This window comes from Anopheles arabiensis, chromosome 2 (genome assembly GCF_016920715.1).
Source record: "Anopheles arabiensis isolate DONGOLA chromosome 2, AaraD3, whole genome shotgun sequence".
Classification (NCBI taxonomy): Eukaryota; Metazoa; Arthropoda; class Insecta; order Diptera; family Culicidae; genus Anopheles; species Anopheles arabiensis.
The window spans coordinates 10,064,486-10,089,385 of NC_053517.1; the positions used below are offsets into that span (position 1 = coordinate 10,064,486).

The 24,900-nt window shown below is 45.5% G+C and overlaps 1 protein-coding gene across 4 annotated transcripts in view; it reads right to left on the reverse strand.

The window, feature by feature from the left end:
• Positions 1-24,139, reverse strand: part of LOC120904761 — a 32,058-nt gene extending 7,919 nt beyond the window's left edge. The window contains exons 1-2 of one of the 4 annotated variants that reach the window (XM_040315079.1): positions 24,009-24,139; positions 21,329-21,720 (exon numbers count right to left, since the gene is read on the reverse strand). The gene's annotated coding sequence lies outside the window, so the exon portion shown is untranslated. Of the gene's footprint in view, positions 1-10,559; positions 12,023-21,328; positions 21,721-21,890; positions 21,932-24,008 lie in introns of those variants that run through there. The other 3 variants (XM_040315088.1, XM_040315098.1, XM_040315106.1) reach the window with 3 other exon arrangements.
• Positions 24,140-24,900: the final 761 nt, after the last annotated feature.

Here is a 24,900-nt window from a genome sequence, read left to right on the forward strand (position 1 = left end):
ATTGTTATGCCAGCTTAGCACACCTTCTCTCGCACGTCGGTCCCTGTGCAAGGTTAGTGTGCGGTATCTGACACAATCCTATTAGAATTCATTATTCTTTCGACAAATTGGAACTCCATTCCAATGTCCATCAAAATGGTTCAAACCACACGCAGTACCTGGACCAGTGAGAGAGCGAGAAAAAGGCAGTGAACACATCGTCCCACCATTCCACTTCCAGGCGCACACTTCACGCGAGGCCTCATTCATTACGGGCAGCGAGAGAGTGAAGTTGAAGCCAACGATTGTCGGTGTTCGCTGTCGTGGTGTGTCCGATGGCAGTGACAAAAACGGACGTTTCGCTTCCTCCAAAGTGGACCCTTACAATTACCCATCATTAAGAAGGAACATCAGCTCGAGCACGGGGGACACCGTGACGCATTACACCTCCTATCGCACTATAAATTTTGCACGGCGCAGCACAGGCGATGCTATGGCATAGTTCTTCCCACCCTGAAAGGACCTTTCGGCAGTGGTATGCCTTAGGAAGCGCGGTACGCGATGGGTAGGCAGCGGGCGTGCTATGGACCATTGCCAAGCCTGGTGGTTGAATTGGCGGAAGCAGCCAAGAAGCAACAACACACCCGATTGGTGTACCACCAATATTGAGCGAGATTGAAACACAAAAGCTGCTTCCGACAGTGCGAACAGAATGCTTCTTTGGCGTGTGACGCCGTGATTGAATTAGAAGTACCAAGTACGAGAACCAAGCGTTGCACACTTTGCCGTTTGCTGGGCGTGATTAACTTGCCACGTCGCACCGGGCAGGGTAAAGAACGCCACGTTGGTCCCATTCACACCCATGTCATGCGTACCACGCCACTGGTGGTACTGTTTCTAGGTCAGCCAGTCATTGCAAAGGGGCCGAGGGTTCGTGTCAGCTTCCGAGTGAAAATCTTCCGAAAATGCCCTAAACTTGACGCTAAACTCTTCCCAACTCTCAACAGGATGATAAGAACAGGCAAATTGCCTCAGTACCTAACATTACCTCTTATCATCGACAGCTACTTCTGCCCGAATCTGCATACTGTCAGCCAAAAAAACGTGCCCGATCGATTGATTGAAGGCATTGCATTATTTGTGACCCGAGCAAGATAACATATCATAATTGAGGGCTTTTTGTTTCTCTGTCTCCCAATTTATGACACATTATGCACACACACACATACACGACACGACACGACACAACTAGTCGCTGGGGTTGAAAGTCATTTCAATCATTTTTGCCAACCTGTTCGGTGCCGCTGTCCACCAGCAGTGCCCGGCTCTAATGCCAACTGTCGAAACCGTTCTTATCTTCTAAAGGAGGAAGTATGCCCCATAGTAACAAAGCCGTTAGCCCTGCTGACACCAATAGTCGGTCAAACGGCTATCAAACGGCCGACACAAATGGAAGCTGGTGGTGGGGGGTTGTGGCACCAGAGTCGCTGATAGTAAAAACGGCACTATACAACTGTTAGTGTAACGCGCGCTCCCTTTAGCACTATCACTATCACAGATGTTTATCGGCGTACTGCTTTAGTGGGCTTACGTTCTAGATACTTTTGCTCGGCTTTTATTGATTGAACCAGAGGTTTGATTATAATAATGCTGGACAATTAATGCTTAATGTTTGAAACATGTTATGCAAATTCATTACATCAATCCTTCCATCCTTTCAGTTTGCCATTTCCAGGGACTTGAAGAGTCTTGAAGTATTTTTGGAGGTGCGACCTTGATAGAACACGCTTGAATTTGATTCCCATTGCCCCTTTCTTTCCACACCCATTATTCTCCATAGGTCGGTGTCGATGACCTTTCGCCAGCCTTTTGCCAACCCCGTTTTCATCGATTCACGTGCTCTTGGTCACCGAGGATTATCACGAAACATGGCGAAACCGGCGTCCAAACGTCATCCCGCGCGGCTTGTCGTTACCTCTAATCGTTCAGTTCGCTTGGGTCATGGACGCTGGTCCTGCTGGTGGTGATAGTTACACATGCGAATTTGGTGGCGATTGGCGCTTTCTTTCGCGATTGCGATTGCGTTGGGCGGCTTTTCTAGCAAGCACACCTCCTGCTCCTGCAAATCTCGCTGGACGGTTTGGGATTTGTTCCAATTCGTCTTTCGCCGCTTACGACAAATGCCGCCTTCTGATAGTGCTTTTAATCAGTGTGCCCGTCGGAACGGTTGTTGCTCCATGTGCTCCATCTGCTCCATGTGCTCCTCCCCATTTGTACCAACCTGCCGATGGACGAAACAAGAAGCACGCGAAGGTTCGCGCGATCGTTGGCATGCGCAAATGGTGCGGCGAGATAAGCATTGTGCCGGCGCGCTACAGTTTGGAGTAGGCCAGCTGTTCATGCTTGGTTGAAAGCGCGCAGAGAGGATTGATATGCTGCATTCTTCCGGCATTGATTTCTGAGCAGTCAAGTTAATCAAACCTCCTTTAATAATAACGTCCCCTTGGTTTACCTTGCTATCAAAAATTCGCGCGAGAGTATCACCTACTCAACTCTGCAACGCAATGAAGCAACCATGGCACGTGCTTCATATTCCAAAAGGTGTCTTTCGAAAATTGGCACTGTTGTGCTGCGCTAAACAAAATTACAATGTTGCGCCGCACACGCTCCGCTCACATTCTGTTTCACCACCAACACCAAATCCATCGCCCTTGAACTTGCCCCTCCGTGAGCCTATTTTCATCCCCAGCCAGGGATGGGGCGGGTCTTCGTCCGTTGATTTTGCGGTAGAAAATGTCATCCAACGATGCAGCAAAACGAACTGGGTTAAAGGCAAATGGTACAGAATGAGAGAGAGAGAAGCAAGGTACATAAACACAACAAATCAAATGCAAAACCCTGCTTACGGATCATCCGACTGCAAACACACACAAACACACACAGCGCGGATATAAAGGATCTACAAACAAGTGCAGTTTGGCGTTTTCGTTTTCATCCCAACACCGCGCCCGCGTTGTGCAAACACAATTCTTCCCAAACGTGAGCATCGTTGATGAGCCGGCAGATGATAAATTTTAAAAATACTTCCCTCGCACAAAACGTGCCCACATTACATGTTCACTGCCGCCGGTTCACGTTGGCCAAACGGCAACCGTTTCGCACTGTTAGACATCTCGCTTTCGTGTGCTTGTTTGAATTTCGCCTTGCGTACTACCCCCGGATCGTCAATAGAAACGAGGACGCATTCGTTGGCAAGGGTGCGGCCCAAGGAACATTTTAAATCTTATCATAGTTTTAACAATGTTGCAACGGAAATTTTATTAAGCCTTCGTTTTTCATTTGAAAGTCGTGTATGACCTCATAAGACTAAAATAAAACTAACTTAAGACTGAAAGGGCCCATCTACAGAACTCTGTTAAGACTAATAGTTAAAACCATTTCTAGACCTTTAAAACGTGAGGCGCAAATAAACTATCAAAATAACAACATATTGCTATGGATATGTTCTTGAGATGAAGCATTGAATATGAAGTCATAATAATGGTTGAGAGTTATTTGCGTATTTTTATGTTGTATTCATATTTTTTTTGATGATCTCGCTCGCGTACGAGCAGAAATCCTTGCCAAGAAAATTTCACTGTTAAAATACATTATAATAATTTGGAAAATATCAAAGCGCCCCAGTAATATTCAGCTTGGCAGGATTTGGCAGCTTTCTAGTTTGAAAATAGATTATTAAAAAATACAGATTCGTTTTAAACGACCTCAATTTGCACCAAAAGGAGTGTCGTAATAAACATGAGGTGAAGGTCGTTTTGGAAATTGTCATTTTTTTCTATTTGTCATGTAAACTAAGAATTTGTTTATCAAACTATCAACATGGCTGACACATATTGCACACACAAATGAACAATCGTATTAATAAAAATGGATTCCATTGGCTTAAGATCAGAAGGATTTTCCGGATCACAAGTTCAGTTGATTTGTAGTGCAATATGTGTGGCTAAGATCTTTTTAAACAGTACATAGCTATAGGAACCGCTTGTGCAGACTAATAAGTTTTAAGAATCTCCTCGTACAGGCAGTGTCTGAGATACGCGGAATCTGGTATACGAATTTTTACATATTCGTGGATTCCTCAGTTTTATCCATTTTTATTTATTAATAACATTAGAAATACATCGAATAATCTATGCAGGGGATACAACCACCCACTACAAGCAAAAGGAAAATAAATTCAAATATTGTTTGGCTGTAAATCTCAGAATACAATTGACGAAGAAGTTAGAAATACTCAGCTTATCAACATTTTTCGTTAATAGCGTATTTCAAGTACAACCGGTAAAGCCTGTTCCATGTTCCCTTCAGCTAAGACTTAATATGCATTTAATAAGATCAATTGATCCTGGTGCCTTAGTTTCAAATAACATGTTTTGAAACGTGCTTAAGAATACATTTACAGGTTGATTAAAACCAGCCATCAAAACTCCAATTTTAGTTTCAACAGACAATCTTATAAGTGTCATAGTCTCAAGTAACAAGTCTTTAAACGTGCTTAAGAATGCGTTTACAGGTTGATTAAAGCCAGCCATCAAAACATCAATTTTAGTTTTAACAGACAGTCTTTTAAGCGACTTCAGAACGTTTTAAAAGTTTAACAACTTTAAAGACTGTTAAGCATCTTCAAAAGACATGTTTAAACTGTGTGGCTCAGTATACTCATAGTAAAGAATGCTTTAAGACATGTTTAAGTGTAAAAGGTATGGGAAATGTTTCTTGGGGGGCGAGGAGGGGAGGCACTCAAACAATGATCGTATGATTTGTTTTTTAAAAGAAATTTCACCACACCGGTGGAAATGGTCAGAATGGCGTGGCACACACACTGCGCAACAGCCGTTCAGTCTGCATAATTCATCTGACGCAATATTGCATTCCCCGCCGGACCCCTGAAGTGTTCGCGGAGCGTTTCCGAGCGAAGGTGACACACTGGGTGATAATGGTATTTGTCTGTCAAATGGAGAACGACGAAATTGCGACAAGCGATGATGGTTGGAATAATGCACACTGATTACATACTGATTAGTGTTTGCCGCTAAACGATAATTTGCTTAGTGACCATTTTTAGTGCGCATGCAATGAAGGTTCCTGGTGCGAAAGGCAGACAGTGCTTTAATGGGAATGCACTTTATGGAGACCTGATGAGGCCTGTAAAGCTGTATCGGCTAATACGTTGCGGTTAAGTTTGGTTGCGTTTGACGACCCGCAATAACATTGTGTGTTTACGAATGTTTAACCTTCTCAATCTGTTTTTTTTCGGTATTTTCCGACCATGCCCATGTGCACGGGCCAACGTGACACAGAGAGAACAGTGTAATGATAGTGTCAGCAACATCTGATGATGCTCTCTGTTGCTTTTCTGTTTGTCAACCGTCTGTGGGCAAGCTCCCAATCATCGGCTGATCGTAGAACACGCGGCACACACGCTGGCATGGATTACACGCCGTTGACCCATGGATGAGGATCAGTCCCATCACCATCACTCGTTTGTTTAACGATTGCATTAAAACGCCTTCAACGATGCATTTTTGACACCAATTGCACACACACACACACACACACCGCTTGCTCACAGGAAGAGATTGAAAAGGAAGGTTTTTATTGTCTTGAATGGTCTTGGCCAAAAGACCTGCTATTATTGTGAGGCTATTGGTTACTGGTCGGTCTCGTGGTACAGTTGTTAACTCGAACGACTTTAACAACATGCCCGTCATGGGTTCAACCCCCAAAATAGACCGTGGCTCCGTACGGTAACACTCACTATCCTGCTACTGCTAGAGGTACGCCTCTTGATCTGACCGACAAAGGTTGTTGTGCCAAAGAAGAAGAAGAAGAAGAAGAATCAGAAGAAGAAGCAGAATGGTTATTCGAAGGCAGACAATCAAACCCATAAATGAGTGTTGTATCCAATAATTCAAACCAATACAAAGACCCTTTAATTTACTAAAATGGCGGTAGCCCAGATCCGAACCTTTTATTACCTGAGAATACCAAAAGAAACATATTCTCCGTTGAAGTTATTCGATCGGATCTTGTTGTTTGAGGAAAATGGCCGAAAGAGACACAAAGAGCATTCTGGCAATTTCCATTCAACGTACTTAGTAACAAATTGGTTCAATTAGTGGACTTATTTAAGCCAATTTGCATTCAAAAACCGGGAACAATCCAACACACTTCCCAAACAGATAGTCCCAAAAGTGGGACACATCACACGCCCAGATAAGATTGTTGTTACCGCCGAAAGTGTGCGGCAATCGATCAAAGCCAAACAGCAACAAAAAACAAAGCTTCCAAATCTTTCTTGTCTCCCGATAGCACAGATCACAGACGTATTCAATCAACCACAATGCGTTTTCGATACGGATATTACACCAAGTCATCGAAGAGGCTACCTAAAAATCAATCCGCATCAATCGGTGGTGGTGGTATGCTTCGAGACTTTTCCCATTTTCTTCGAATCCATTCCCGCTAACACTAGTAATTGGTAGATGGCGTGTATAAATAGTGGTGCCCTGTTGGCAACCATCCCACAAACGAGAAGCGAGAGCCCGAACCGAAACAATCCCTTTTTATTGCCTCTGGGCGAATGCGAATCTAAAACACAATCGAGAACGCCGGGAGTTTCTTGATCGAATTGAACCACCCAACACGCGTGTGTGTGAGTCCAAGTCTTAGACATCTTTCCTGTGTTCGGTGTTATCAAACGAAAAACAACACACACACAGAAAAGCTCTCAATCCATGCTTCTTGCTTGCACAATCGATTCTGCACCGACCGTACCGAGCCCTACCACACAACTCTGCTCAAACGATCAAACATCATTAAACCAGCACCAGAGCAATACGTCTCTCCCTGTGGCCAAGAGCGAACATGATGGGAACGGAATTGGATTTGCGCAAAAGTTTTCCCTTCATTACTGGGAGCAAGTGGGTCTCGGGACTCGGGACAAAAGCATTATCCCCTCGCTCACCCGTAGTTTGGAGGCACCGTAACGGCACGACACCGACAGTGTGTTCCCAGAGCGGGGCCAACCGAGAAGGAACACCGGGCATGACACACGGGGCATGTGCTAATGGTGTGCTTTTGCGGAATGGCAATGTGAAGCCAAATGACTAAAAATAGAGAGGGCCCCTTCAGGCAATTCTGGAGCCTTGTCGAACCGTCCGGGGATGAAATCTCAGCAAGGACATCCACACACCCACATTCCCATACTCCAGTTCCGGAGGTTCTCTGCTCGAGCATAGGTGTGGTGCTGCCATTATGAGGGTAGTTGGTTCAACATTTTTTGTGCTTTTGTGCATTTCTAATTTTACTACAGAACAATATCCCAATCCCACACGATGCCACCGGTAGCGCCTGCTTTGCTCACCTGCATACAATGCACCGGTGATATACTGCTACGCCACTGCCAAATAGTAAGAAGCTGTGCGATATGGATAAGCCCATTGACCTAGATCGGCGAAACGGAAAGATGCTTCCGGTTGCATCTTTCAATAGCGAACCACGGTGCAGCAACGGTGCAGCAGAACCCTGCAGCCAGACGTGGACAGATTGCTAGGGAGAAGTGTGCACCGGCCCCGCCCCATATCCTGAGCCCAAGTGAGAATGTTTTCAAATTTAAATTATGCAAAATGAGCAGCTTACAGTCTCGCCGAAGAAACCCCGGCTGAAATGCATTCAGCAGACCACGAAGCAGTAGTAGTATCTCCCGCCCAGCCGCATCTACCGAATGTTGATCGGGCCAATTCGGTGGTGAAAAGTGCAGCTTAGCGGAAGCATAACTGCATGAATTATTTACGCGAACACTTGCGTGGCTTGGCGATGCACTTTCGGGCGTGGTATGGAAACACCCGTGGGCAAAAGATGGCGCATTCTTCCGATTGACTTTCACGGTTGGTTTTGGCTTCGGACAAGAATTTCACGAGATTAGTTCCCGAAAAGTGCTACGCAGACAGGTACGCCTTTTGGGCTGTTCGTTTCTCTTGCACCGACTGCATCCGGGGGAGAGGAGTTTGTGGAATGTGTTGCTTTCAAGGAATTACGCAGGAATCTCAGCCATATTTCTTCCCCGACCCTTTTGCAAAATGGGCAACGGTGTTCGAGCAGGTGGTGGTAGTAGAATTTTAGATTTACGATTGCCCGATATTCCCGTATGAGTTTGGTAAAGGCATGGGGAAACAACATAATTCACCACCCCAACCCACTACACTACCACGTCACGGTAGTTGTAGTTTATTCATGCTGCATGGGCCTTTGTTTGGGCGCTGTGAAGTAAGTCGTTGAAAAACTTTTCAGATATCGCCTCACAAAGTGGTTAAACTGTATATCCTTTCATGTACCGGATGTTTGATCTTAAAACGTACCATTGCTCTTCATAAAGATAATAAACGTCGCTTGTGTCGCAGCGCGTTTCGCCGTTCTCAATAAAACCTTACAGTTTTGGAACATAAACATTGCATTGAAGCATTACGCCGCATTTGGCCGTACATTGTTGGTTGATATTGATGCACACACACACATATACACAAACACTTCAAGCTATGCAGCACTTCAGAGCATCCATAGTGTGCGCACCAGCAGAACGCATTGCCAGACCGGAAACGCTGCTTCATACAAAGCAACTGAAAGGCTCTATAGACCTGCAGAGTCCGAGACGCAATGGCGACGTATTTTGGAGTATAAACATTAGAATGATGGCAAAGTGGCAAAGAATGCGCTTCAAACTAAACAGCTTTCATAACGATGCCATTGGATGCTGGGGGTTAAGAGAGAGAGAGAGAGAGAGAGAGAGAGAGAGAGAGAGAGAGAGAGAGGAAGGAGAAGGAAATGTTTGGTCGAGCGTATAATGAAAATCGGGTTTAAAATGAAGAGAAAACCTTCTTTTCATACAAACAATAACACCAAATTTTTATCATTCCATGACGTTTTTGTTTTCGAACAAAGATGTCGCTTCAGTTAAGTTAGGATTAACTATTTGCATCCTTCTACGAAAATACGTCAATACGGGTTTCTACTCCAAATGCTTCCAATTGCACACTTCCATTACATTCCACAGCATGATAAATTACCCTCCCCGGAAGCTACCCGACGACCCATTCCTCACTGCCGGCAGGCATGTGTCACAGGCGCTGATGTCCTTCTACAGTACCAACGGTACTGTAGCTTTACTGTAGCAAAAAGTCTTCCGAACCATACTAACCGAAGCATCAAACGCGAGAGGAGGTCAGCTGGCAAAATGTAGGTCAGCTTTCTCTCTAACGAGCACACTACTCCTCTCTTCTCTAGCGCCTGTTTTTTGCACGCCACGCAGATAGCTGATGTTTCATCATCCTACGGGATTGCCTTCTGCGACGGGCACAGAAAATTAAAGTGTAATTAGATGGGGGGAAAATCAGTTTTCTCGCTTGTCAAATTAAAAACGGAAAAGCGGACGGCGACTAAAAGGAGATTCAAGAGACTTCAAGGTTAAAGGAATCCCACACTTTGCCTCGTAACAGCCCTACCACAGTGATAATCATTCATCATCGATCGAAAGTGGCACCTATCAGCGACACACAGTTGTAACCACCTTAAAGGCAGGTTTTGTGCGAAGTAATGCATGAAACTAAACACCAACGACTCTAAACAGAAAAAGAATACTGTGATTCAACGGCTTGTCTTTGAATTCAGCACCACAAATATCCTATTTCCTTCCACAGAATTAAATCCAGCTTGACCGATAGTCATGTAGCGACCACGGTGAGGGTCACATTGCATTACAACCCCCACCCCTGATTGGTGTCTTAATTATGCAACGGTCGCCGAAAACACAACGTGTGCTAACGTGCGACAGCTCCGCATGAGGAGCTTGATGAATAATGGATTTGCTTTAACCGCGGGTAACAATATCCATTGGCGTTTGGTGGTCTGATTTTGTCAGAATCTCCCTCTGCCCCGGCATAAATAAAGGTTGAAATTGCGCATCCCTTTTGATGAAGAAACACATTTTTTCTATAATTATGAGTGTCGAATATTTAGGCAAGATTTTGATGACATCAATCGGCTAGGGCTGTACACATAAGCGAGACCCATGTCTCGGCTAGTCTTTGTGCCTCTTGTGTTGCAATAGCAATCACCAACACCACCACCACGGACAGAGCCATGCCAGTAGAATATTTATTTATTTGTATTTGCCCAACAATTAGCTTTGATGCACCCAGGGGCAGGCGGGGAGAGCATTTTCACTGACTCTGGCAGACGACCTGACTGAATTCGTCTTTATTACGATGGATTGCAAAGCAAACAGCAGCAGCAGCAGCACACAGGTCCATTCTCGTAACAGGAGCAAATGGTTCAACCTAATTTACACTGTTTGGTTTATCAAACACAGGCACTTTTGTCTCGCCAGCAGTTGCATAGCAATATTATTTCACTTATCGTACGGCGCATTTATACATCGTAAAGGTCGACTTAATTCAATTTGATTTGGAGTAACCTTAAATCTATCGTTCAAACTACCTCTGAAAGCATATTGCGTACTTTACCATGATTAGCTGCACCATTGCTGCCACTTTAAAGGATCACACAGATCACACAGGCCCAGAATGTTACCAGAAACTAGTGACCACGGCCGCTTCGAATCATCGACACTAGACACTAGGGCAGGCGGGCCAAAAAACACGCCAAACCACACCGAAACCACGCGCGGAAGGAGAATGCAGATTTTCAAAACCACACCATACACAGCGCGCGATCGCAGCACACAACACGGATCAGTACCGGGGACGAAACAGACGATTGGTTAGCTTCCCATGCTTAGATCAGGCTACACTGATAGCGATGCCTTCGACGGACACTTCCAGAAGCCGGCGTTTGAATGACGTTTGACTCGGGAGATGACAGTTAACCTCTCCGATTACGCCGTCCCGCGTTACGTACGGCACACACACACACACAAACACACTATCTTCAAGCCTGTGGGCACACACTAGCTGACGTTTTCGCTTCTTGTTAAGCGCGCGTCGGGCACCTCTGGGTTGAGGCGTTATCAACTATCGTTATCTTGGACGCGCCTGGACGGTGAAAGTTAGATGAGCCAAGCGCAACAGCGTCTCCAGCGACCGCAACAACTATTCCACGCGCCTGACAGGTGCAGATGCACCTAGCCGAAAACCCCACTATCCCCCGATGTGCACTCAAGGGGGATGTGAACTGTTCCGATCGTCGACGACCAACCGGGGGCGGGATCACAACAACCAAAAGTTTGCAACCATTAGCGAGAGAGCAGCAGCGTCTTCTGCTGCAAAGGTCACGAACAGTGACGACGACCGTTCAGCGACACACTGCATGTGAGGACGCGCGTGCGTGCTGCGAAAGGTGGTTTGTTTTGGTTGTGTTAAAAATATCGCACCCTTCTTGTTTTTCGCACACGCGGCCACAAATAGAACAAAAGCGAAAAAAAAAACAAAACGCAACAAAACGACCACACACACCAGCGTCTCAAAAGGCCAAACACCTTCCCCCAAATAAACGCTGCTGGTTTGGGGTGTCACCGTGTGAACGCGAGCCGCCCCTGCTTCTGCCACAGCTGATGATGACCGACTGCAGCACACCGCGGAACGCTCGCGCGCCCTTCGATTGGGTAATTATAAACAACAACAAACCACGCCGTTCCGAAATGTTATTCACTTAGGGCTGCTGGCCCACCTGCACCACCACGATTTGGCGCGGAACTGCCAACTACACACACTGGCACGGAAGAAGAGCAACACGACGGTCGATCGGCAACAAAGCGCACCCCACCGGGCAACAGATAAATGTTCAGCCGTCGAGCACTGAAAGGGGAAGGGTTTTCACGTGCGGTCACAGCTTGCAGTTCGCGCGCGCACTAGTTTCTCGCGTTTCATTGTTTGCAGAGAGCCGGCGCACAAAGGGTTGTTGGTTTTGTGGACTTTTCGGGTGGTACGCCGGATGAGCGCGCTGTGGCTTGTGGAAGCTTCGAAGCCGGAAGCTGAACTGCTCCAACGGTTCGGAACGGAACGGATTTGTATACTCTTTGGGGCTGGCAAGTGTGGTTGCTTTGCGCGGTGAACCGCGAGCGACCGTGAGCGACGGATGAACAGCACTCACCGGAGAGTGATCATATGATCGTGTGGTGTGGCGCCACCCCACAGTGCATCCAAATGAATGTGCGATCAAGTGAGGCGGTGAGCGAATGAACCGATCAAGAAGATCATCCACGATCGTCATCAAGCAGTACTACGGACGGCGAATGGAGAGAATGATTGCTCTAAACGTTATTTCCAATGCCATGGGACACGCATTCGATCGCGTTTTACCAGTTTAGCCGTACTAGTTGTGGTTAGTGTTTTTTAAAATAATTTTAAATTATAATATTTTCTGGATGTTCTGTCCTAATCTTCAAAAACTAGGTAAATAAGATACTATATAAAAATTATATAAATGAGTTACTTTTAGGCAAATAGCCATAGCGTGAAAAGGGATCATTACTCTAAGAATTAATGATTAAAATAATAACTTCCTACTGTATGGGAATGCTTCTTCTAAAGCACATTTGATCGCTGCTGTAAATTTTCATCATTCATGGAGCTCATCCCTAACCCACGAGTAACTCATTGCAGGCTTAAGATAGTTCATTTTAGCTTCAACCCCATTCATCCTACAATTTATGACGAAATAGAATGAAAAACGATTTATAGATTTATCCTCAATTTATTGCATAACAGTGCTCAGCAAAGCACGGCAAATGTATTTCCATCCCTTCCCATCGATTGATACACGTGCAGCCGAGCTGAAGCAATTCCAGCCCCGCGTTCCGGTACGTTCCCCGTCAACCACTCGCGGCTGGGTGGCTTAATGTATTTATAATACCCCATAAACATGCATTCTGAGCAATACACACATACACACACACACACACACAAACACAGGATGTGCCTACTTGGCACGAGAGCTTTCCTTTCCTTCGACTTCGGCCTGTGAACACACGCGCTTGTTTCACAAAACCTATGTTTTGTCCTTCCAAACACGTGTTCCACACACTACACGGTATAGTGAGACGGCAGCGATAAAGGGAGTGGTGGGAAGGGTTTAGAAAACGTAGCCCGTTAAAGGTGTCTAAGAAATGAGGAAGGGGAAGCAAAAATCAAAACCCCGGCCCCAACTAGCCCACAAAAAACCTTGAACCCTTGCATCGTTCGTGAAACCCATCATGCGCCTCCATCGGAGCGCGCATACTTCCGCCAAGGGGCGGGAGAGGGAGATAGAGGAGGGCACCCGGGACGGAGACAAATGATCGCTTGACGGGCGGAACCGTCGGAACAAAAGCAAACACGAAACATCCTTACCCTTAACCCTAGCCGGCACGTGCAATTGGCGGGTGTGTGTGTGCGCTCGTCCGTTTCACCGTCGAAGGCTGAGAATCCCTTACCGGTCGATGGAGTCGCCTGGCACGGCACACGAAAATAGATGACTTTAATGAAGTTTTGTTTTTTGCCGCTTAAAAAAATCAATCAGTGGCAATGAAATCGGATGATTTTAGAGATTTTTTTTAGATTTTTTTTATTCTATTTTTGTTACACATATCTTATGAAGAATTACTAATTTTTCACATTCAACAACAAGTCTCGGAATATCATGTCACTTATGTAACTGACCGTTTCTATCAAACCTTCCAAGCTAAGTGCAAAATCACAGCCAAGGGTCATTTCTTTTCATAGTACACGCTTCAGAACACGTGTGTCACTAGATTACACTGTTACTGGGCCATGGGCCACGAGGACACATCAAAAGCAATCAGTACAAAACAGTTCAAAAGAATCCTTCCTGTTTTGCTCTCCACGTGGTGATTGCCTCGTGTGATGAATATGAGTTCTTGGAATGTCCATGAAACTAGAGTTTGCTGGATACCACTTGCCTGGTGCTTCCGTGCCATCCGTGAGCAATCAACCTGGATTCATGATTACATAACCAGCCGAGGTTGAATTATATGCGAAAAGGAATTTCTGACAACCATGATTACTATAATACTGTATTATTTTGAAGTACAGTTTAAGACCATTAACAAACCAGTACACAATATTGAAGCATAATAGAAGATGATAAACCAAAATTTAAAACTTAAAAAAGAGTGGCCATCATGTATGCTCTTCCAACAGTGATTAAATAAAATCAATGTTTTCCGCTTTTTACTACAACTACATAATACTTTTGTCCATGGGCATCGTGTGCTTATGTGATCTTTACGCTACGCCCTGCACGCTCGATTGCGGTTCATTAAACGTCAACGAACACACACACACCAACATAAACCACCGTCGTAACGACAACGACGACGACGACGACGAAGGAGCCAACGACTAGGACATCGATAAACACTTTCATCGGTGGCGCCACACGCCGCCAGGACGATTTTCTCGCAGTACAAGCGACGCCAGCCTGTCCAAAAGAGCTCGAACAGTAGTACGCTTCGGTGCGATAAAAAAAACCCCCCGGACGATTTAAATAGATACAAACACAGAAAAACCGGGGGCAAGGAACGATCGATTCGTAAAGCTCGGTTTCGCTACGGTGGTGTGCGCGAAGAATGGTCGCCGGAATCACGGCACGCGAGTAAGATTGATGGTCCGCGAAAATGGCTTTTGTCCGCAAAGCCTCCGGCGCGAGGCGAGTGAGTGAAAGCGATCGAGACTAATAGGCGGCGGACGTGGATGGACAAACACACGACAAACACGTGGTGAAGACGCAAGCAGAGCAAATCGGCTTTTCAAAAGGCACATAATCGCTTTGAAGAATTATGCCAATAACGCTTACATACAAGTCAACCTGCCACGCGTGCAAAACATCGGCAAGCAAAAATCAATTATTATTGTCAGAGTTTTGACTGTTATAGGTCCGTGCAAGGTCAAAATGGCCTGCGAAGCCACACACATGCTACCATGGAGGCATCGTTTCGTAAGATCGAAATAAACAAAATCGAACCCAAAATTACATACAATTCAACGCACACAGCCACAGAGAACGCTGACCAGACGGAGCTGTGTTGGAAGGCAGACAAAAAAGAGTCCGTTTTATAGACCCAAGTAGACCAAAATTTATGCTCCGTTTCGTAGTGGAGAATAGCACCCCCCGGTGTGGTCGCTGTGTCATAAATTAAAGCCAATAAGTCAACCACAGCCACAGCACAGTTGTGTATAGGGACATTGCTGCAAAAAGAATATGAAGAGATGTCCTACACGAGTGGGACAAAAGTGGAAAGTGGACTAACTACCCGCCAAAAATGTGTCCATACTTTACGCACCGAGTCACCGAGTTGGTGCTGCGCAAACATACCATTATGCTCAACGAGGTGAGGCGAAACCCACGGGAAGAGGTACATAAAAATCAATACACGCAAAAGCTGTTCGCGTTCGTAATGTTAACGAAGCGAGCATAAGGCGCGCGCGTGTGTGTGCTGCTTTTGGCATTTCATTATCCACCACGCGAACGCGTGGTCACACACTATTTGCAGAGTATTATGTGTGACACAAACGGCCAGATGGTAAAGGACGACCTCACACTTGCCACCGACCACCAAGGGATCCAGGGACCAGGGAATGTAACAAACGCGAATGTCTGTTTGTGTATGTCCATCTGAAGCGGCTGTTTGTTTTCATTTCATTAATTAATCTAGAGAGCAGTTTGTTCAGTACAGGTTACAATACAACACACAAACTGTGGAGAGGAAATATGTATAATTATTGTTTGTATATAGATACCTGTTTTAGACGTCTCTATACATCACAGATTAATGATCAATTTATTGAGGTATCGATGCCCATCATCTCCAAATGCCCACCTGCGAAGCCCAGCACGATCGATTTCTACCAACCCAAAATAAGCATAACTTAATTAGTAATCGAGTCAGGTTCGTCAACCCATGCCGCAAGAGTCCTTGGTAACTCAATCCCAAGCCCTTTTCTGCCATGCCAAATTCTTCAACATTTGGATTTCCGCTTGCATTAAAAATAGCAAGTAGCAAAACAAGTAGCATGCGTGTGGAGAGACGTTCTTGCGAACCTCATTCGAGACTTATTTTGCGACATAATTCGGCAGAAACTGTGATGAAGAATTCCATCAAACGTTAACATGATTTTACTCCACCGCGTTGTTGCACATTGTTGCCCTGTTGTGTTTGCACATTGAACGAATAGAACCGAAGGAAGTGAAATTACATTTGCACACAACTTCAAAGAGCATTTGCTAACAACAGTTACTCTTTATTTTTCTGGCTAAACCTTTCAAAAGTAAAATGATCCCAAAAGCGTGCAAACATGCATGTCCAGGAATCATTCGCTTTTAGTGCCGCCAGTGGGTCGTTTCGGTATAAATGTTTTCCCATCCCAAACACGATTCTGTAAGCTACAAGCGCCCATATTATAATGAAACGGTGGTACATCAGCAAGAACCGATTCGCGATAATTTCCCTTCGCTATATAATGTGCTTTTCACCGGAAACATTTCACCCCGCTCCAGCTTCCATCCATACGGACGATACTGCACAATCACCACTTTGCACCAGAAGTATCACGAACAATTATATTCACTCATTTGTAGCAAACCTCCCGCTTGTGTTCCTCCAGCTTGTGTTGGTGGTGCTTTGCACATAAAAAGGCATCCTCCCCCCATTTTCCGCATCCGGCTAAGCGGTGGCCATGGCCATGGGTGATAATGTTTACACCTTACCACCAGTGCACCAGGAAGCATCGCAAAAGCATGGTGGAAGCTTGCTTCGATTGCTCATGACGTCCGTGTACGCGGTAGATGTTGCTATGCTGATTACTGGCCGTTGCCTCGTTTTGCGAGCAAAACAAAGGATGAGCGCGCCCAGTAGGACAATCCAGTGGTTGATCGTAGTATGTTGTCCTGTGCTGAGAGGCACAGCGAAATGGTGGAAGTGAGGATTCACCGGGTGCATGTTAAAATGGTAATGACATCGCAACCATCTTGCGAAGGAAACAAAGCCTTTTTGTGCTCTCAAAGTTAGTCGCAGCATAGCGCGCGGAATCGGAACAACTGCTACTCCGGCTGCCGACATTTTCGGCCCAAGTTTTGCTTTGCAAAACTTTGCAAGATAATGCTAATGTGCTCCTGAGCGCAACAGCGCTTTTATTTGCATTACAAATCTATCCATCCGCTTCGTTAGTCTCGCAAACACGCGTTTGATTTGCTTGTAATGGGCCACACAAAAAGGGGATTTTTTATCATTTTTTCTCCTCAAATTAATCCGTTTATCTTCATTTAAAAAACCGCTTATCGCTCATTATAAGCCCGCGAGAGCACACGAAACAAACGTCGTCAGCACTTGCCACAGATAAATCTTACACAGCTACACGGCGTGGCGTGCGCTCTGAGCTGGCGGTGGTGCTTTGATGCTACGGAGGCGTACATAATTACGTTCCTCTACCCCAAACAGGCTCCAAAATGCTTGTCAAAAAAGATACATTACAATTAATGGCGCGGAATGGTGTGTTAATTTATTTTATCATTTTATTTTTTACCTTTTTCATGCAAGTGCGTGTGAGAAGGAGGATTTGTAATATGAATGCCCTATCATTTTGTGCTGATAAATCGTTTCTCGTACGTGACACGAGCGAATGAGGGAATGTCGAATGTCTGTCACTTGCCATTATAAAAAGTCAACGTAAAGCAGGTGTGATTCATTCAAGCTCTTATCGGGTTCACCTTTTTAACCAACAAAATAATTATAAAATCCACCGCAGCATAAAGCGCGGTTAAAAATGTTCATGAATATAAATTGCCTGCTGCATAATCTTTCGCACAGCATCATCACGCAGCCACCAAGCAAACGCGTTCGTCGCTCAAGGTCATGCGATTTGGATCAACCCTGCTGCAAAGGGTTGTGGTTTTGGAGATTTTAACCTACCCAAACCAGTCCCCTTGATTTGGGTAGGGTTGAAACAAGGCCAGCAAACGGCCCATCGGATCCCCAACACGGATCCCCTTCTGTGGGGACTAGGTGAAGCTGCGCTTTCCACAAAACATTTTGGACCTATGCCAACAAATGGTGGCGCACTCTTCATTGTCGAGCTCTTGTGCAACAGCATGTTGCTAACAACAGCGAACTGCAGCAGTTTTTCAATGTTGCTTTTTTGCAGCATCCTTCTTTTTTTTTGGTGAACATCTCACCTAAAAACAACAACCGCCGCTTGTGGGGAGATTCGTTGTTGGTCAGTGTTTGGTTGTTTGTACTGTTGACATAGTAAGATATCAGTTTTTTCTCTTTTTTTGCCTCTGTTTTACCCTCTGTTATGCTTGTCGTACAGTTTCCAGGGATTGTAATCGAGCGTGACGGGCTCGTAATAGGCAGAGAGAGAGAGGGAGAGAATGAGAGCAAAAATAAATAAGCAAGCGTTGAATTCTTCCGCCCGTCGTCTGACCGACTGACTGACGCTGCACTGCAGATTGTACGTGATTTTTTGCGCACAGACATGGCTCGTGTACATTTCGTCTGCCAGGACACATTGTTTGCAGGGTTTTTTTTTCTTTTCTTCGGTGTGGATGAACCGGACAGCTGTGGTCATGCTTAAAATTGAAGCAGACAGAAAAAAGTGCATCACACACTGTGATAACACAGTGTACATCTTGCAGGCACGTTTTTCGCTGGATGCGCTGTAAAATGCACCGTACGTCAGCTGCAGCAAACTGTTCTGAGCTAAAAATGCTCAACATTGATGGATGGATGGGACTTTTTTTGTAAAACAAACAGCAAACACTCTGCATATACTGCAGTTTATCGACCGTGCAAAATCTCTACACTGCTGCATGCACCATCGATCGACAGCTGACTTTCCACGATAGATAGATTTGAGTGATGGGAGTGACAGCTGAAAATGACATCCTCACGTGTTTGTGGGATGTTTCACTAGTTTTTTTTTATATTTTTTTTATTTTTGTATCGCTATACAGTAAGTTTGAAGAGTTGATGCAGCTGTTGACTACATTACATTGTAGAGAACTTTTACGAGGCTTGACGACACGCATTAAAACAACTCATAATATTAAGTTCACCGAGAATAACACGAGATAAGGTACCTGGAAGTGGATTGCAAAGATGAATATTAGGTATTAAGATTAGATTTAATTTCCGATTTAAAGAGGCGAATGAGGCCAAAAGACCCAAAGGCTATAAAAAAGTAGGTACCGTTTTAATTCAAATTTTGGACAGCTTCAAACTCCGGACATTCAATTGTTTTTTTTTTTTTTTTGTTGAACTAGTTAATTTGGGGTAAGGATTTTTGAAAAAAAACAAGGCCAATTCCTGGTGACTTTTAAAGGGGCTCATTAAGATAAGCTGATTCAGAATCCATATTGATCTTGGGACCGATCCCGAACGCATGTCGATACTGGAATTTTGCAGATCTCATACTGATGCTGGAACTGACTCCAATCCCATACAGTTGTTAGAATTAGTCCCCTTATTGGTCCTTTAACTGATTCTGACATCATACCGGTCGTGAAATTGATCCCGATCCTAAACCGGCATCTATCTTGGAATTGATCTTGACTCTACACCGGTCCTGGAACTGCTCCAAAAGCCGTACCGGCCCTGGAATTGTTCCCGAACCCACACCATAACCCACACCATAACCGGACGACTTAACAACATGCCCGTTCTTTGTTCAAGCCTCGTATGGACCGTCACCATAAGCAACGATTGACTATCCGGCTAGATGGTGGTAAATCTGATCCAGAAGCATTAAAATAGCTCCGGAATCCATTGTAGAAGTAGTTATCAACGTGAGAATACCAGTGTTTTATCATACCGTAAGCATTTGAATTAAAATGCTTACCTAATTGTGTCCGAAATTCAAAGCATGATTTTTAAGGCCGTATTGCAGAAAAGTGTAGTTGAATTGCATAAAAACGGTTTTGTTTTTACAGCGATAATAGCAAGAAAACAACAATATGTGAACGGGGAAGATCGACGATTCGTGCAGCAGTATACTTCGGTTCAATGCATCTACGAGTAAAGGAGAAAAACAGCACCCACCATATCCCGTTGTCAGTAAGACCGTCGTCCAGTCAGTCCAGGAAGAGGACACCAGGACATTCAGAATTGTGTGTTTGCAGAATGTTTAAACATTGCACCCAATCCGCCACCCCTATTTCATTGCTCACCCCTCACGCGGCAACGGGCAAACCGGGCATGACTCACAGGCATTTACAGACCGGCTCCAGCGTAGAACGTAGACGGAAAGTGCAAACACAACTGCATTCACATCCAATTGGAGCACTGCGAAAACAAAGCCACAACACAACGCTCACGTACGTGTACAGCCCCGACTGTGTTGTACCATAGGCGAATAGGCGGCTTGCAGCGAAACCCAGTGTTGTTGTGCCGACTCTGCGTCTTGTGCGCTTCCCCGACCCCGGCGCGCACGAACGCGATTGGACTCCGCGCACCAACGATAAGGAAGTTCGTCAAGTTCGTCCAATTCCGCGTGTGTGGCGTCCGATGGCCTCCACTCGGCAATGTCTTGCGGTATATCTTTGTGTCCCCCTCCCCCCCACGTCAGGCGGGCTTCTTTCGCTCAAGACAGAACGCCTTGCCACCATGATTTCCCCCCTTCGAAGCCAAAATCCATGAGCTATCGATTTACGCTCTAGCGCTTGAACGCTGGCAAGGTCGTGTACCTCTGTGATGTGCGGCGGGAGGGCAGGATTGTTTTGCAACTGGTTTCGTTGTTGCACGGATGGCGTTACTGCACCGTGGTGTGCTGCGAGACGTCGGTACGACGGCTAGAACTTGCTAGCTGGAAACTCGTAACAACGGAACCCGTTTTGTGGGGTTCAGCGCACAGGGCGCTGGATTATGCAAGGTGTCCAGACCAGTGTGGGAGTTGAGGAGGGAGGCGTTTAAAACGCGGGAGTCATTCTCGCGGGTTGGCCGTTGCAATGGGAACGGCAATACAGTACAACCAGGAGAGAGAGGCGCTGAGGAACCTGTTATTTCTCTTATCTGCTGAGCCAGAAACAAAGTGCTCTGGTAGGTACATTCTAGAAATGGATGCCTTCTAACGTCGAGTGAAGGTGAGCTACACACGGCGTACTTGTGGGAAAGTACACAGGCCACAAACGCCAGCGAGCAGCATACATCGGGGCATAAACAACTACACCTACAATGCGTTCCTTACTTCCATGCAATGCTACTACATCCAGGTTTGAGGTCTTTCGAGCTTGAAAGTAGCAAAAGTGAAACAGAAGCATCTAAAATCGGGCCAATCATACTTACACAAACTTACTCCTTTCGCTGGTAGAACGATGCTAGAAAACTCTGAACTGGCACATCCTTGACTGGTGTTGGAAGTTGGCGACGCCTGAAGAACCTACCGAAATCCGTGGGTAAGTTGGGGGGGTTGAGTTAACGTCGACAAAAGATGCCGCCTTTGCCAATTGCAGGCTTTGTGGTCCGGGAAAGGTGTTTTGAAGATGCCTCCGACGGAACTGGCCACCGGGAGATGCTTCAACGAAAAGGCTAACACAGAGCACAGAGCTAGTAGAGCTGACTGACTGCTTCCTGCTTCACGATGGATGCTGATGAGGGGGGCAGTCGGCGTTGCCAAGAATCACTCACTCACTTTTGACCACGGACACAAACACTTTCGCTGGCACTTTAAGAACTTTCTAGCGAGAAAAGAAGCAAAAACACAATCGCAATCAATTGTAATCGACGTTTGTATGTGTGTTGTGTTTGGCGGCCACCCTTCAGAAGGCGAGCGCCTGAACTGTGAACAAACAAAGCGCAAGGTGAATCTTCAACTGCTTGCGGGTGGCTGCAAAACCACGCGACATACCCCGAACAGTCAGTGCTCGTGGGTGGTGGGTGGCTGCGCTATCTTTGGAGAGAGAGAGAGAGAGAGAGCGAGAGCACGAGAAAGAGAGCGCGCGAGAGAAAACGTGAACAGTTCTCTCCAATGTTGGCGAGTTGTGCACTATTTTTGACATGCACCACAATCCGCCACTGCGTGATGTAATAATCCTGTAACTATGGTTACCAATTGCACCGGGTCGGTTGCGAAATCGTCACCTACTGTATGTGTGCCACAAAAAAAAAACATTTAAAAAATATTAAATTCGGCTAGATTGATCTTGAAAGTATATGTGACCTAGAAGCCCTCTAATCTACGAAAGCTCACTAGCTGACTGATAGAAAGAGACACAGAGAGAGTGAGAGTAGTTGGAGAACGGTGGAGAGACGAAAAATGAACGAGAGCGAATACGACAATCCCAAATACGGATTCCGTGCCGTTTTTTTTTGTCAACCCTCCCAATGGCTTCATTGGCAAGTAAACAGCTTCATCTAATTTCCCATTCCATATCTCTCTATCGCCAAACTACACGCCACTGAACTGCTCTCGGGTCCACTCCCCGTCAGCTGTGCCAGGTGAAACCGGTCAGGGTTGCTCAATTGCTTGACAAACGTTCTTGTACAGAGGGAATAGAATCGCACAAAATCAATTAAAAGCTACTGTTACGACTCAAATTTGTACATTCAATCTACGAGAATGTTTTAAGCTGAAAAATAAGCTGCGAAAAATGTTGTCATGTGTAAAATTGCTCTTTTATAATATTTAGAAGAAAAACACCTTTTTTAAAACCCACAGGAAGTGGCAGTAATACACGAAATGAAAACACGCTGAGCAACCCTGACCTACGTGCTTGCCCGCAGCTCTGTAATCGTGCACTAGCTTGGCTATAGCAACCAGCAAACACACACACACACACACGCACACACATGGTAAGCAAGCTACTACAGTAGCAAACTTACACGCGTACCGTACCGTGAGCCTTACACACTGGTATGCGTACGCCGTGTAATGTCACGCAATGCGGTGCGCGTTTTCTGCAGCGCGGTCCTCCGTAACGTTGGATGCGATACAAATGCACGAGCGAAGAGCTTCACCAGCCGAAAAAGAAGAAGAAGCAGCAATCGTACAACAAAAGCAAGCCCCTGGGCAGGCCCTTCTTTCGTACGTCTTGATCGTATGTATGACTCGCACCCTCCTTGGGGTGGTTAATTGTCACGGTTAATTATTCGTTAGATGATAGCACACACAAACACACACATAAACACAAAAAAACACCAGCGGCACATAGAAAAACTAACCACTTTCATCCACTTGCTCTCGTTCTCTCGTCGTATGTTTCTCTATATATATCTCTCTCACACGCTATCTCTTTCGCCGCTTTCAAACGCTCTACGATATCGCTTCCTTTCCCCCTCCCCCCTCCACTAGCACTCTTCAGCTGGTGGTCGACGCGTGCACTGCCTGCTTTGCATATGGGTATAACTGAAACTGAGAGTTGCTTTGTTCGCAGTGGGCAACGGTATCGGTTCCGCAAATGGACCTTTTCTGGTTTTGGTCGGTTTCTTTAGCAACACTGCGGTCAAAATTGGTTTCTCACTACACCAAGGATATTCCCCCGGTGGGTTTGCTCGCGCTTGAAAGGACTACAAGGACTCGCTCACTAACACCAACGGACACACCAGACACGGTACTCGTTTTTCACGGTTCCAGAATGACCTTCTTTCGTATTTGTTTCCCCCCCCCCCCCCTCTTCCTTCAATGTACGTTTGCCCAAGTGGAAAAGGCAAAGCACGTTGTTTGATCAAACAGGAGCGCGCTCAAAGTTTCGGGTAAACTTTAGGGAAAAGCAAGCGACTGACGATGGTTTTACTGGTCCCTTTTAACAGTCCTCCTTCCGCGCTATTCCGTTTGACCGACGAACAATCCAGCCAGCAAATGCTTTTTGAACGGGAAGGGGTGGGGGAGGGGAGGCCCACTCTTGGCAGACAAGTCTTCCAACGTAAATTTAACACCGAGGCCACAACCGAACAAAGCTTTCAATTTAACTCCTCAAAGCACTGAAACACTTTTACAGCAGTTTTTCAATCACACAAAATCACCTACTTGAAGAAATGAACGCTGGAAAACGGCTACCACCAAATCTAGCACGACGAGCACGAGCGCTGCCTGTATCGCACAGTGTTTTTCCCGAGCAGAGCGAACGCTTTTCTTTGCCCCTAGCGTTTTACACGGTGCGCTGAAGGTGTGTGCGTGCCCTCAGCTCAGTCAGCTGTCAAACGGAACCGGTTGAAACGGTTCTGTTGGTGTTGTGGTTTTGAAAAGATTTTTTTGTTTGTTTGAAGAAATTTATTGTAATTTCGCTTGTTTGCTTGGTATTTTTGGTATAGGTAGTATGCTAAGACGTTACATGTTTGCTGAATGAACCGTACAAACGAAGTAAAAAAAGGATAAACAATTTTACAAGCTCATATTTTGGCCGCCAAATAATAAACAGCCGCCTTACTATTTTAGCCGCCCGCGACGACACATCGTTTGAAGCAAATGAAAAATGACCGTTTATTTATGTGAATCGTTCTCGTTTTCCATTTAATTGGTTTTAAACCCACTTTGCCATATTTTTGTAAGCTATTTAAAATGAAGGATACATTTTAAATCAGTTTTGAACCCTCCCAAATTTGAAATTAACGATCCTTTACTTGACATTCGCATGTGACAAGCGCCGTTGCGTGTATATACAAGAGGTATGGTCATATGATTTGTGGTGTTTGCCATATTGAATATTGCTTTAATGTTTGCGCAATATGTTGAATGCATCCACCAACATTTTTACTTATTCCAATCCGAAATTAACGCATTTTCGCATTTTCGGATGGCATCAATAAAACATTCTTTCAGCTCTCGCGGTTAGATACTGTCAGCTTGGCTTCATCGTTCGTGGGACCACTGGTTGACAGCCCGCACCATGTACGTACCCGTGCCGATCGAGTACACGCGG